This window comes from Wyeomyia smithii, chromosome 3 (assembly GCF_029784165.1).
Source record: "Wyeomyia smithii strain HCP4-BCI-WySm-NY-G18 chromosome 3, ASM2978416v1, whole genome shotgun sequence".
Classification (NCBI taxonomy): Eukaryota; Metazoa; Arthropoda; class Insecta; order Diptera; family Culicidae; genus Wyeomyia; species Wyeomyia smithii.
In genome coordinates, this window is record NC_073696.1 from 23,263,053 (window position 1) to 23,278,957 (window position 15,905).

The 15,905-nt window shown below is 38.8% G+C and overlaps 1 protein-coding gene across 1 annotated transcript in view; it reads right to left on the minus strand.

Annotated features, from left to right (window-relative positions):
• LOC129726443 (cadherin-related tumor suppressor) overlaps window positions 1-10,463 on the minus strand; it is a 254,093-nt gene extending 243,630 nt beyond the window's left edge. The window contains exon 1 of the mRNA XM_055683139.1: window positions 9,567-10,463. The gene's annotated coding sequence lies outside the window, so the exon portion shown is untranslated. The remainder of the gene's footprint in view (window positions 1-9,566) is intronic.
• Window positions 10,464-15,905: the final 5,442 nt, after the last annotated feature.

The window sequence follows — 15,905 nt, forward strand, 5'->3', positions numbered from 1 at the left end:
TATTGGACATCAATTCAATCGTGGTTCATTAAATTTGAACTGAGGTTGCTTCCTTCGAATAACCCAACAGACTTGCCACCCTACGAGGATCGATGCCGTCAACTTGAAATGGAAACTCGGCTGAACTTAGCTAGAGCGCTGTTTGCCGCCAAATTGCTACTCGGTAATATTGACTCTCCCAACCTTTTGGAGCAACTCAACTTGAATGTGCCGGTAATATCCTTAAGATCTAGGGATTGTTTAAGACTAAACTTTAGACGAACTAATTATAAAAGGTACGAACCTGTCTTAGCGATTTGTAGAGAGTTTAACAAAATGTACTATTTTTCTGAATCCTATGAAACTTTCAAAAACCGTCTAAAACTTTTTAACTTGTCCACTTGAAATGTAATTGTATTATTTAATAGTTTAAGTTTCATTCACAAACGGTGCGTAATCTTCGAGTATCCACAAAGATGTGGTTGAGTGCGGTTTCAAGTATACGAAGAAGGTTGAGTGTGATTTTTAAACAGCAACATTCTGACCAAATGGTTGTACTATCAAGAACATTTATTCAGCTGTAGAGATTTTCGATTCTATTTTTAGTTATTTTTGTGTTTTTTCTACCGAATATTATAAATTATTATTTCGTCATTTGTCATTTGTCAACGAATGATGTCAGCAGGAAGTGCTGTTCGATTTTGACATGTTTAAAACGTGATGTACCAAGCTGAAACATATGAAAAACAAATCGCTTTGACACGTTAGTGAATAAATTGCATACCTTTAAACCCTGTTTGGAGTTTCAAGCGAAATCTCCTATAAAATGTTCATTTTTTCACGCAAATTATTGACATTTCACTACGCTTAAAACTGTAAACAAATTCGCTCCAACGAAATCGAAAGTTGTGAATCGCATATTTTTCTCTTGTGCTTACTTTTTTCACGCATGCACATTAGAGTGGGAAAAAGTGATCGATTTTCCAGAACCAAGTTTTTTTGGTTCCTCTCGGGGTCCCAATCAACCCTAAACTTACCTGAAGTCGATTGGTTTTGTCTCCGCATGGCGCATTGCATTCCAAATTTGTATGAAACTCATACTTTTGGCATTTACCTTTCTATAGAGCTCAATAATGCTCTAATAATGCACTACATTATGTTAAAGTATAGTATTTTAGATGCCTAACAACTCTGCAGAAGACACTGAAGAGCTAGAATGTCCCTAAGAAGACCTATAGCTGTTCAAAGTTGAGTACACTACGCGGATGGTTTTTTTACGCGGATTCTACGCGGTTTTTTTACGCGGATTTCAGAATTCACGCGGTTTTTTTACGTGGATTCCGGAATTTACGCGGTTTTTTACGTGGTTTTTTTTACGAGGCACGCATCAACCGCGTAAAAAGCGACTTTAGTGTATGTCGATTTAAACGCAGAAAATCTTGTTTTCTGCCAACATTACCAATGTACCGGCGTCAGTAGGATTCCCATCAGAAGTAACCTGTCGTAGCCAGTTTATACACTCAGCTGGACCAAGCAAACAAATTTAGGTCAATATTCAAGGCGTGTTTCAGAGGTTACTTCTGATGAAATCTACCTGACGCCACGCCGGTACACTGGCAGTGTTGGCAGAAAAAATGATTTGCAACATAAATTTCGACATACTCAACTTTGAACAGTTCTAGTATATTTTTGGCACACCCTAGCTTTTTGGTGTCTTCGGCCAAGTTGTTAGGCATCAAAAAACCTACCATTTAAAGTCATGAAACCTATGGGTTGAGCCATTTTTGGTTCTTTAAAATGGAAAATGCAAAAAAGTTGGTTTTCCATACAAATCTCCATATAAATTTAAAATGCAATGCGCCAAGCGGAGACAAAACCAATCGACCTCCAATAAATTCAGGATTGTTTGGGGCCCCAAATAGAACAAAAAAACTTGGTTCTGGCTTTCTGCTATCAAGATACGTTTGTACCATATAACGATTCCCCACCCTAATGCACATACTCTTGAAAAAAAAAAGTAGGAGGATGGTATTCAAGACACGACCGCATGACGTTGACTACCGTATTCTTATAAAAAAAAAATATTCCATTGAAGCAAATAGTAGAGGGAATTGCAACGCTTCTTTTACAAAACTTCTGTAACAACATTTCGAGGCACCAAAAGGTACCAGTTGCCGATTATTCTCGTTTACTGGTTAGTCCGTCCAGAACTCTAGCCATTTTAGTATTTTGCAGTAGCCATTTATTACTCACAGCCACCAGCATAACGGGTGAAACCGGCACGAGATGTCCGGTACTATTTTGTCTTTCCTCCTTACAGCTGCTAACACCTAGCGCTATCGTGAAATTAACATCAACACAAACATGCATTTTTGCAAAGTTTTTTCCGCTAGCAGCAGCATTTTGTAAAACAGAAAATTCAACTAACCGCTTCTATTATAAAACTGCGAGGCACCAAAAGGTACCAGTTGCCGATTATTCTCGTTTACTGATAGTCCGTCCAGAATTCCAGCCATTTTAGTATTTTGCAGTAGCTATTTATTACTAACAGCCACCAGCATAACAGGTGAAACCTGCACGAGATGACCGGTACTATTTTGTTTTTCCTCCTTTTAGCTGCTAGCACCGAGCGTCCGTATGTATCCGGTACGGTTTAATAATGAATCTGATGGGGTGAAATGTTCGAACGATACGTTTTATACCAAGGCTTCGTCAGATAATTAGAAAGAAGGAGGGGCTACATAGATGATGGAATGGTAAAGACAAATGTTTCTTGAAAGCTGCGCCGGCCGCTGTCGTAATATTAACACCAACACAAACATGCATTTTTGCAAGGTTTTTTCCGCTAGCAGCAGCATTTGGTAAAACAGAAAATTCAATTAGCCGCTTCTGTACCAAAATTTCGAGGCACCAAAAGGTGCCAGTTGCCGATTATAGTTTCCTGGTTAGTCCGTCCAGAATTTCAGCCATTTAAGTGTTTTGAAGTAGCTATTTACTACTGAAGCCACCAGCATTACGGGTGAAACCGGCACGAGATGACCGGTACTATTTTGTATTTCCTCCTTTCAGCTGCTATCACCTAGCGTTCGCATGTCACTGGTGCGGTTTTGGAATCAGAATGATGGGGCGCCGGCCGCTGTCGTAAAATTAACACCAACAAAAAGATGCATATTTGCAAGGTTTTTCCGCTATTAGCAGCATAAACATCGGAAAAAGAAAGTGACAACAACAATAACAACAAAGTCAGATCGATTGTATCCGTTAGTGTCGACTGTGCTTGGGAAGAGAGGTAGTGATTGGCTGCGCGGTATGATTTAGACAATCGATATTAATTACCAATTTTTCAATAGTGTATCTCAAACAATAGTTTGTTTTTGTTACATAAATTTAACCGTAAAAGAATTTCTGATCGATTGATGTCAAAACCTCGAAAACCTGATTATAGATGACTGCAAAATAAGCGCTCAAAACCTGACCACTTTTCTCTGGTTTTCCCTGGTTGAATTACTAGATTTTCAAATTCAGGGGCCTAACTTCGATATAGACGTTAGTCAACGTCAAAAAGCAGCTAACTAAAAGCTGACTTTTCAGCGCGTTTATTTTCCGTCAGCTCCGTGCAATTTTCACTTCGGTCGAAGTGTAATCTTGTGAATTCCGCTTCGCATGGACTGTAAACTTCAGGCTGGTGAAATTACTGTGTGTTCCACAACTGAATTTTCGCGACAGATTTCGCTAGCGAAAAACGCTTGGAACTGTAAACTATACTTTAGTTGGGAAAAATCGTATAGAAATTGCTCGCCGGGTTCGTAGCTTTAACATCTTGTTTACGGGAAACTCATTCAAGTCAGACACCAAAATTCACAGCAATGGTTGAATAGCTATAATCTTTCATTTTTTAGGAACTTGGGTTTCTTGTGGTTTGCAGTCAAGTTTTCGAAGCTACAAAAACGTGATCAACATTATTTTTACCCAAACAAAATTTATTTAAGAGTCTCCAGTAAAGCTGTTCCAATAATTATTTTCCTTGTTGAGGAAGTTGCAATTTTGTAATTAACTGACTCAACAGTGAGAAACGAATTTTACTTATCTTATTTTGAAATATAAAAATCCACTTTGTTCGGCGAAGTTGTAGCACGTTTTACCTGAAACAAGTTTATCTATCTATTTACATGGACTTTTGAGGAGTTTTTCATAGGATTCCCCCAAAAATCAATTGTTTTCTATCCAACTTTCTATAGTGATTTTCTACAATTTTTTAATATTCTACAATATTGTTTGCTATAATGAAACAAACAAAACTTGAGTTCTATATATGAAGAAAAAAAACTTGATTTCTATCTCACACATATTTTTTAATTATTGACGATTTTTACTAAAAAAATGCAGTTTTTTGGAGCCGTAGTGTCTTCAGCTAAGTTGTTTTATTAATTATTCTCTATTTTATAAAGCTGCGATTTTGAATCATCCACCTAAAAGAGAGGAAAGAATTTTATGTTTCTCATTTCTGCATATAAAAATCATTTTTGTGTAGTTTTGTTGAAGCACATTTTCTAAGAAAAAAACTTTGTCGAAGTAAGGGAACATTTATAAATGACGTAGCTTTTCTTTGAACCCCCCCTCCTTCCCCCAATCGTAGCGTTTCGTCACAAAGTCTGATTCCCCTCTAGATAATTACGCAGCTTTTTGTCTGATTTAAGATCTGTTTTCTTTCAGTCTTCTTCAGGCTAAAGTCTTAGAATTTTGATATTTGGTTTTAAAACAAAATTGCGTCGAAAAAATATCAAAAATTTCCGATTTCTCAAAACTTCAAAATGGCGCCATTGTTGCCCTTTAAGTTGAAATGTGTTCAAAGTCGGGGGAATTTGTTTTTGCGTCAAAATACAAGAAAAAACATATATAGAAACCAAAGCAGAAGGAAAGTTAATTTTTGTTGCACTGTGTAATTATTGGGTCAACTTTGCTGAAGGCTCTAAACTCAATTTTTAAGTGTCAAAATAATTTCGATCACGTTTTGCAGCTTAGGAGCATGAGGTATTGAGCGTTGTTTTTTCGACTTTGAACATCAGCACTTCATCGCATCGTAACGGGAGATGAAAAATGGATTCATCATGATAACCTAAAGGAAACAAAGACATGGTCATGCTTCTAAGTCGTCAGTTTGGCCGAATATACAAGCTGCGAAGATTATGTTGCGTATTTGGAGGTACCAGGTCTGTGTTATTCATTATGACCTATTGAAACCAAACGAAATCATTACTAGGGAACGACTTCGACTTCAAGTGATGCGACTAAACCGAGCACTAAGTGAAAAATGGTAACAATACGAGCAGCGGCACGAAAAAGTGATTCTACTGCATGACAAAGCTCCGTCTCATACTGCCAAAATCGTTAAAAATTACATTGATGGGCCCTCCGATGATTAATTGTTTCGTTTGATGGCGCATGGTCTGACTTACCAGCAGTTCTGCTCATATTTTTCCCCTTGTAGGAGACTGAACCACTGCGAACATTATTTGATTAATTATAGTATGCCCCAACTTACTTTAATTGCGTACGAGCAGGTTAATCACTATTTGTCGACTCGAGGTCCTTATTACATTGCACATTTATCCCAGTTAGGCAACGGACTCCGAATGAATTTTATTACCTTCCCAGGACTTTCCCTCCAAATATCGGCAGGTTCTACGTCTCCCTTACCAAAGATACGCAAACTGCGTTGTATTAATATTCGACATTCACAGAGTAGGTGTTCCGATGTTTCGCTTACGATGCCGCGAAGGCGACATTCATCATCATCAAGTTTTCCTAGCTTCTTGAGATAATACTTGCTGGAACAGTGCCATGCCATGTGATTGGACCTGTGAATGTCCTCATGTCTATCTTATTGAGCCTGAGAAGAACGAAGCTCTTTTCGTGATTTGGCTCTATGAATTTATTTAAATGTCGTGCTTCTCGATGGATGCTTTCTCCCATTCAACGAGTTCAGCTTTTAAAGCACTCGGTGAGACTCCACAGAAGAGGTTCTGGACCAACAAAGTTAGCGGATGACCCTAGTCTGGCTAGAGAGTCAGCCTTCTCATTTCCTTCGATTCCCTGGTTTTTCTTTGCTAGCTGTCAGAGCGATAGGATGCATTCCCACGCTACCCGGACGAACACATACGATTTGCATAGATTCTCTAGGATTCCTCACATTGGATTCGTGAGCATCCTTGAATAGGATTCTTAAAAAAAGAATCCTCAGGAATGCCCTGTATATGGCTCTAGGATTCTTGAATAAGAATCGTGAGTGGGAATCTTCCGGATCGTGGTTGCGATTCCTTTCACGATTCCGTCACCGTGATTCCGTCATCGGTATCCTGGGGATTCTTACTCAGGATTCTCTGCGTGTTAGTAAGGGTAGTTTAGAGAAGCATAAAGGAGAATTAAGGGCTTTAAATGCTGCTTTGGACTATCGCAGAAAATGCAAATGTTTGCGTGTCGATAGTTTATTTCCAGACACGTATTCGCGCATTCTATTATCGCGTATATTTCCTCCGAGGATACTCATAAGAATCGGAAAAAATCTTGCCTCAAACGACGAACACTTTTATTATAACGGCTCTGCCAGAAAGAATAGTTTGAATGATTCACAGGTAACCATTTTGTCCAAATAAAGTTGCATTTTGATTAAAAAAATAGCGACAACATGAGCGCACCCAAGAGTTACAAGTCTAAAAAAAAAACTGATTCGTGTAACGTAACACTTTATTCACCGTTAAAACGATTGATATAAATAAATAAATTCGAATTTGCTTGATGCACTATTTTGAGGTTGGGTAAGCAGGTTTTCCAACTTTTTCTTGGGATTTGCAGTGTCATTTATTGGCTAGTACACGCAAATCATGAGTTCAATATCAACAGAAAATTACTTAGATAGTTTTTCGATACACTCGAGTCTACATTATTCGTAAAGTTTTTTTTTGCAGTATTGAAAAACAAAGGACAAATTATTAATTTAAATGATGATGTTATCAATCATCACTAGCAAAATTCATTAATTTTTGCAACGCAACTTTGCAGCATTGATTTGGAATATTCCACTCTATGTAAGAAGCTTTTTTTGCGCTACAGCTCCGAGCTAGGAAAAGCTTCCAAAAACTACTGCAAATCGAGCGAATCGCTCTCACACTGCAGAATTTTCCATAGCAAAGCCGACCGGTCGCTGATACTTAGACTTTGAATTTATTGCATTTTCGATCTCCTTTTCGGGCACTTCTGGTTTATTTTCCGTCGGTATTTGCTTTCCTGCTCACGCTAACCTCACAACAGCACATACCGGTAAAATTCATCGTTTTTAAATTTAATGTTCTCTTAAAAATATGAACAATTTTTTATATGAATAGCTCAGATCCTTTGACATTCCAACCTTAGTGAAAGGGGCGAAAATAAACCAGTGAAACTTATATGGAGAAGAAATTTGACCTAATATAATTTCTGAACAATAAACAAAATTTCTAACAGCAGAGTTAGTAGAAGCGTTGAAACATTTTTTTTTTTTCATATGTAGATATCACTAAACCCTCTGACATTATAGATGAGGAAAAAAAAAACCCTCTGACATTATCATATGACTGATCATAAGGAAATGTTTGATTAGATCTTCAAAACCTTATTTTTTGCGAATTTATGTTTATTTCTTTCATTGAAAGAAGTTTTATTCATCTTCAGCAATGTCACTGTAATCCCAGTCTCCAACTTCAAAACTGTTTAAAACCAAATCGGAGATATTCCAAAACCTCACTGTTTGATGTTTCAATAAAAGTTACATCACCAAGCATAACACTGATATCATAAAAAATAATTCGAATAACTAATTGAATCTTAATCACATTCTTTATGTGTATATTTTATGATTAATTCCTCAGACACTCTTGTTAGGTTTTGTTAACCAAATTGGAGATATTAAAATGTCATTTGGTTTTTGTTATTCATTCTTATTTTAAAACTTGGTACATCTTAGTGGAAAATGCATAGTTTTTTTTTAATCGTAATCAACTCAAATTACCGAAAAATATTTTTAATTCAATCTTCAGTAACCATCTAATAATATAACAAACTGAAGCTTGATATCCCTTGTTTTTGTTTTTCTTTTCAGAAAAATCTTGAGCTCCTCGGTAATCCAGGCTCGACGAAGTCAAAACAATTTTTTTTTCAAGGTAACATTTCTGTCTTATAGTCTAACTTACAAGCCAATGTATTCAACTAAACTCAAATCAACAAAGTAACTGTGAGGGCGAGTGAATGTTTGTCTCTTTTATATTTTTCCATAAAGCTCAGGTACGAATAGTAATCAAAACTGGGACACCAATTCGATCCTCAAAGCTAGTCAGGAAACCGACTACAAACGACTGATAAACCTCTTACTTTTCGGTTCGTAACCTCTGTTGTTAACCTCGGATTATTGAAAACGAGCAAACAACTTTTTCCTTATTTCGACAATCAAAAATTACGAGAAAAAAACTTAACTACAACTTCGACTTCGATTATTTTCCAACGAGATTGGAAATTTCATATCATCTAACGAAATGAGAAACGTGATTTTATTTCTAGAGCCTAATCTCGAAGGTTCAATTCTTAAGCGCATAAAATTTATCGCTGTCCCCCGTCAGACTGGCTATCCCCTCGGGTCCGAGCGTAAACTGTCCCGAATGCTGCGTGCGTACACGGGAACCCGCCTGGAAGGCAACTTCCACCACAACATTTCCACTCGCTGCTCCAACTTATCTCTTTCGGGCTTATGAATTTTAATTGAAATCAAATAAATTAACAAAATCCTCTTTCGGCTCGTAGTTTCATACTGAACTCTTTTTTTTTTTGTTGTTGTTGGGTTTAGTCCAGCGTCGCCGACTGATGGAACAGAACACGACCGAGCGAAAATAAGCTCTCATCGGCACCCGTAGCTTCTTTCCCCGACCCCGTTTATCTCGCGCTGCTCTTACAAGTGCCGTGGGATCTTCGAAAAACGTATACATATACACACATACACGAACTTTGTTCCACTCTACCTCTCGTCCCTAAATCGATATCTATTCGTCTCTGTTGAATATTTATTATCCTTTTTCGATCTGTCTTGGGTGTGCGGGCCGCGCCGGTTTTCCGAGCCTTCTCTTATCGGCTCGCTATCGACGGACGGCGACTAAAATAAATTCGCATTTTTAATTCTTACAAACCGTGGAAGATGCGACAGTGGGAATGATGCTACTGTAGCTAATGATGGTGATGCTGATGATGATGATGACGATGAAACGGTGTCCTTCGTCAAGTCTCACACTTGCAGACGTTATCCATCATCGACATCGAAGTGTCTGTCCTCGTACAGCTTGTACAGAATCTAAACTCGCCAGACTGACGATGATGGGAAAAATAGACGGCCATCGCGGCGAGCCGCGGGAAGACCTGAACGAGTGAACAGACCAGAAGCCCCAACCGAGGCAATAATAACATCCAGAACGTGTTACACGTCGCAAAATCGAGTTGCATACATTTTCATAAATTATCGTTTTTTTTTCTCTTATTTTAACTGCTCCAATTTTTTACTCTTGCTTTACCTTTTTTTGTGTTGTTGCTCTTATTTTCCCGACACGCAAAATGTCAAAGCACCAGACGAAGGGTTTTTCTCTACTGTCATCCCAACTCACAAACAAAAGCACGGCGCATCTCCACGAGCTTGCTAAACAATTCCAACGATTTTTCACTAAATTCTTTCGTATTGTAATTTATCTCTTCCACTTGCCTTTGCCTTTTTTTTCAATTACTTTTTGCCTTATTCTCGACTGCACAATACGTTTTCCTGCCCTTTCACGAAATCATGGTAGAAGAAAAAATTCTCCTCTGTTAGTTTGGATTAGTTTCATACAAAAACGCATAGGAAACAAGATAAATAGCCACACTTTGTAGCAGCAACAACAACAACACCACACGTAGGCGCTCGTCTCCGTCTATCGTCTTCAGCGGCGCAGTCGAAGAGGCACAGTAGAAGCATACAAAAAATAACACAACGCACTGGCACATGTATTCGAAAGGCCCCCCCGAAAAAAAATACGGCACTTCCTCGCGGCCTAAACTGCCTAGTTGGAGGAGCGTTTCTCAGCAACGCGCGTCCCGTTCCAGAGCTCTTCTAAAGGAGGTGGCCTCCCTTATTCACGTTGCCTCCTGTCCATCCGAAACAACACGCACTCCCCTCGGTGCCCCCATCGGTGTGGGCACATTAAGAGAGGAATCCTCTAGTTCTTTTGCTTCGTTTTGCTTTTCCCCCTCGATTCGATCACTCAATGTTCGCGCCGGATGGGAGGGCAGTCGCGACGCACGTTCCCTGGGTTTCTTTCCCTTCGACGGGGATGCTAGCGGGCGGAGGATGAGAAGGGTGGGATAATGTCCACACACTGTACACGGTCTCTAATCTTCGGCAGGGGCCAGGGCACTTCCGTCCGCACAATCTCACGATCAGTCCGATACTGAGCGAAAAGTTGCGCGGTTAAACAGGTAAAAAACTTCGATCACTGGTTAACTTTTCTCTCGCGATCGGTACGGCTGCTTGCTCTCCTTCTCTCTTTCTATTTCTTAGGTCCTACTTGGTAACGAGGAAAGTATGCGCAGGAATTTGGTGAGATAATGCCGCTCATACCGCAGACAAAATACACCCAATCCTGTTGAGGTATTCGTGGCAACCTAAGCGAACATAAAACATGGTGATCAAGTCGCGATCACACAAAGCCACTCGAATCGTCCGGAGGCGCAATGATTCGTCTATGTGTGTGTGCTTGTGTGCGAGAGGAAATTCCACAGCATTCTTCGAGCCTGCAGTTGAATGAGTGGCGGCAATGTTTATGCGTAGAATTTTATCTTCATGCTCCCGTGAGCCGGAGAGTGAAAGCTTTCCGTTTCCGATGAGAGCGAGCATTGAAGCTTTTGAAGTGGGCGAGAGAGGCTGGAAAATGGCTTATGCTTGTCGTGTCGGTGTTCATCGTGAAGGCAAAGTTAGCGTTAGCGTTGGTTGTTCAGTGTTGGTTCTGTTGCTGGGAATCTTCAATCAGCCCTGAATCCCAAAAAAAAATATTGAAGGTCCAGAACCCTGGCATCTCAAAACCCTGGAATCCCACAATCTTGAAATAATAAAATACGAGAACTTTTAACTTTTTGAAAGGCTGAATTACTAAAACACTGGAATCTTCAGATCAGGAAATCCCGTAATTATACGCATCCATGAATTCTGGAGTTTTCAAAACCTCAAATCTCTCAATCTTTAAAAATTCTCTAATCCGAAAATAATAGAACCATTACATTCCAAAAGCTCAAAATCCTTAAACCTAGATATCTGGAGTCTAATTTTTTTTCCAAATTCATGAATACTAGATTTTTGACCTCCAATAATCCTAAAATCTAGATTTCTGAAATTAAAAAAAAAAGATAGAAGATCCCAAAATTCTCGAATACTAAAATCCAATAATCCTGAAACTTGGAATATTCTAAATTCCTAAAATCCTGAAAATCCTAAATGCAAGCCCAAAATTCTTTATCTTCAAAAGCTCAAACTTCGAAGATCCCAAAATTCTGAAAGCTCAAAGTTGTGGAGTATTTGAACTTTCAAATCTTAAAATCCTAAAATGGAAAGATTTTTAAACATTCCTTAAATCCTAAAATCATTAAAAGCTGAAAGCTTATAATTCAAAACTTCTCCACTATTATTATGCTATTATTCTTAAAAAGGAAACTTCAATTTTTTAGAATCATGAAATTTGAAATCCTAAATATTTAAATCCAAAAACGTCATGAAAAGTTCTAAAACCCCTGAATCCGCTTCTTGGTGATATAATTTAACTTCGTTACGTAACGTCACAGAGTTACGTAACATCATTACATACCGTCAGAGTGTTACATAACATCACAAACATAACTTCAAATAACTTTCAGTCATAACACCATTTGCACTTAATTGGACCGCACAGGAATAGTTTAAAAAAAAACTGGGAATTGTTTCGAAAATAGTCCTCATTTACAGTAGTTCCGGATCTTTTGATGGGTCGCTTGGTGACCACTCTAAATATTATTCAAAAAATCTTTTTTTTTATTTGACCATCGGGAAGTGGTTTCGAAAAAAAGTAAAGCTCCAGCTCCACGCTGGTTCCCCCTTTCCTTTTACGACTTTTCCGGATCCGGAGAACCAGTCTACCGAAAGCTGAATTTGGGTCCAATGTGTAGTCATGTATCCACCCAATAACTTTCCCAAAGACACCAAGAGATTATCTCATAAATAGGCCCCAGTATGCGAGTTGATTTGAAACAGGTTAAATCCCTTCTGTTTCAAAAAACTCACAGATACAAGCGTTACTTGATCAACTTTACTGAAGGCATTAATGTTCTGTGTCCTGTGTTCATCATGCTCAGACTGGACGTGTAATACTTTTGCTCTAAACGAAATCCTGCAACCCATATAATGTAATCATAGTAATCATTCTGAAAGCCCTGAACTACTTTTCTCAAAATCCCAAAACCATAGATTTCTTGAAATCTAAAATTTCAAATAACCCTTTAATATTAATAGCCTGAAACTTTACAGTACTGGAATCATTATAGCTAAAAATTCTTAAAACTTAAGATCCTAGGTTCTTCAAATCCAAAAATCCTTGAATCCTAAAATCTGAACATCACAACATCCTAAAAATCCCCCGATTTCGCACCAACTCGACCAGGCAGCACCCTCTTAGACTGCATTGAAACTTTATGGTGTGTAGACATTACTACCCAAAGCAATTGTGCATATTTTCCTCAACTTTATCTGTATCTACATTTGAAAAAGGTTGAAGTTTTTTTATAAATCGCTTTATCTGAATAATAACAGATCGTAGCAAGCTGCGACCGCCAGTGGATGTAAAAAACGATTTCGCTTGTGTTTGACTAGAAAATTCACAAATATTTTCCGGTTTATCGTGCTAAAGTGCTTAAGAACTTGGAGGGAATTTTAATCATAATTTTCTTTGCTGTTATGCGTGGATCTTTTCCGTTTATCACTGTTTTTGGACTGTAAAGATTTATTTGCAGAGAAAAAAGTGTGCTATTTAGTGATGTATATTGTTATGCAGTTCGGAATAAAAACTGCCAACTGGTGCCGAGTGAGAAAAGTTGTGACCGGGTACCTGCAATCATGAATGTGTGAAGATTATTCAACGTTGTGCTAGATATGATCCAGTAAGATTGTATAATGATGATTCATCCGGTGGCGGAACGCTTTTCCACGAAAGTGCTAATGCTAACAATCACCAAGGAAACGGTGATAGTTTGCGTGCGAGTGGTGAAATGCTGACTTGATGTATAAGATGAGTGCATTGTGTTCATATTCACAAAAACGTTCATTTATAATTTTGCCAGTAGTTGAGTGGTTCTTTTTCGGATTTTGAGTAGATTTTTCCGGGTAGTATTAAATATAAGCTAGTTTGCTAGAATCTTTTCTAATATTTTCATGATTCAAATAACTAAGACGTGGACATAATTTTGTGGGTATGTATTTTGTCAAGCTTTATTTTATGATTTTTCTAGCCTTTGAACAAATATTGATTTTTGAGCTCTACCTGTCGGTAATGGCACGTTCGCGAGTTTTAGATTTCCCAGTAAGGCTGATACAAATTTCGAATTCTTTTTATGTCCAAGGTTATCAAAGTTAGCAAAGCTGGTGGCAAAAAATAAATAACACCGAGACGAAAAAAAAAGAAATATCTTTGATCAAAGTTTGCGTGCAAGTTATGACGTTTGTAACTTGCACTCAAATAAATATTGAAAAATAACAGTTTTTTATTATTATTATTTATTTCGTTTGTCTTTTGACGACACTCTCGCTGTTACTGGACTTGTTTGTTGCTAAATAAAGCATTTATGCTGTCGGAAAACCAATAAAATGAACAAAACGGTTTGAGCTTTTTTTTTGTTCCCCTTCCAATATTCAAGATTTTTGAAGGGGGGGTGACATAAAATGAAAATAAAATTTGTATTTGTCACCAAGTTGTGATCAGTTCGAAGTCACAGCTTCGGAGTATAAAAGTTTGTTTAAAGTTAAGTGATATACTAGGGATTATGAAAAAATCGCAATTAGGAGATTCCGCATCTTTCATAACATTCCGAAATCCTGAAATGATTGCGTTATTGTAAATTTTAAATTTCTGCCAACTTAACACTCTTACTAACTTTACTTTTGAGGTAATAGACCGACTACCGGTCGAGTGCCGAATCCAGAATACGTCGCATTGTTTCTGGTTCCTTGGCTGCCATTCTTCAGTCGCCTCTAATACCTATTACGCGGACATCCTTGTCGACAGCACAATCCAACGAGTGCGGGGTCTAGCCAGAAGTTGACGGCCTCAATCGAGATTTCTGCTCAATATAATTTTCGCTGATCGTTCCTCCGGCATTCTAGCTACATGTCCAGCCCTCTGTAGCCTGCCGTGTTTTATCCGCTTGAATATATCCGCCGATTTGTTAGTGTTTTATAGAGTGCTGCTTTGTACTGGTCTGCAGGCTGCGGTACCTCAGCTGGTTACGCAATCCGTTGAAGATCCTATTTGCAGCCGCTATCCCCGTCTTAATCTAATCGGTAATCCTCATTGTCGCACGTCACCAATGTAAATTCTTCGACTACTTCAACTGATTCCCAATCTATCAACAACGCAGAACCAAATTCTCTGAGCTTCCAAATTCTCTCAGCTTCCCTTCTTAAGGGTCCTAAGGCCTCTCCAACCGCTCTACGGTTAATACCAATGATGTCAATTTCGTCTGCTAAACCTACGAGCATGTGAGACTTCATCATGATAGTGCTACTCCTCTGCACGCCAGCTCTTCGTGTAGCACTTCCAATGCGATGTTGAACAATAATTTTGACAATAAGTCACCCTGCTTTAAACCATCTAACGTCACGAAAGCGTCCGATATCTCAACGGCTACCATGACGCTTGATATAGAACCATCAAGTGTGGCTCTGTCATAAGTCATAACTCATTTCTAACACCAAACACTTCTCGCGCTGTGGTGCTGAGCGGATATGCCTCCACTGTTTGTTCAGGTCCCTTCCAACTTGCCTATCGATCCGGTCATCAACTTTCTGCGAGTACTTTTCAGCCACTCCTCTAGTTGATATTCCAATACGTTGAACAACCAGGAGCGAATGTTGTATACCACGAGATAGTAATCCGAGTCAACGTTTGGTTCTCTGGAAAGTGCCAACCATCGATCAGAACATGGTCGATCTGAGAGCAGGTCACCCGTGCCTCTGGCTGCACCGAAATTGAGAAGCTTTAGGCCATTATCGTTCGTAGTAGAGTGGAAGCTTTCTCTACTAATTAGGGGGTTGAAGAAGTCTCCCTGTCCGAGATGCGCATATGCATCTCTTTGATGATCTTTATGCCATGTCCTAGGCACTCATTGTACGTCTCCTCAAGGAGATCATGGAACTCCTCTTTCTCGTCATTGGGCTTATTGTTGGTCGGCGCGTACACATTGATTAGCAGTATTTGAAAAATTTGTCCTTAATTCGATTCCTCTTGCTGCTTTCACGTCGCCACTGTAGTAAATGTGGTACATACTCAAATGAAATATCCGCCATAGGATCTAATACCCGGCATTCACGTTCTCCCATTGTAAGCCACCGCATCTCCTGAATAGCAGCGACCTCCACATTCACCATTCGCAGTTCTTCAACCAAGATATTTGCCGGTTCGAGTAGAGTCCTTACATTCCAAGTACCGAGTTTCCAGTTATCGTAGTCCTGTTTGGATCGCTATGTCGATTATTCCGTTCCGTATTTTTATCTGGATTTTTCGTAGTAGTTCACATTCGGTATGCTAGCTTACTAGGGCTACGATTCCTTGACGGGGCTGCTGTCTTAGATATAGCTGGCGCGACAC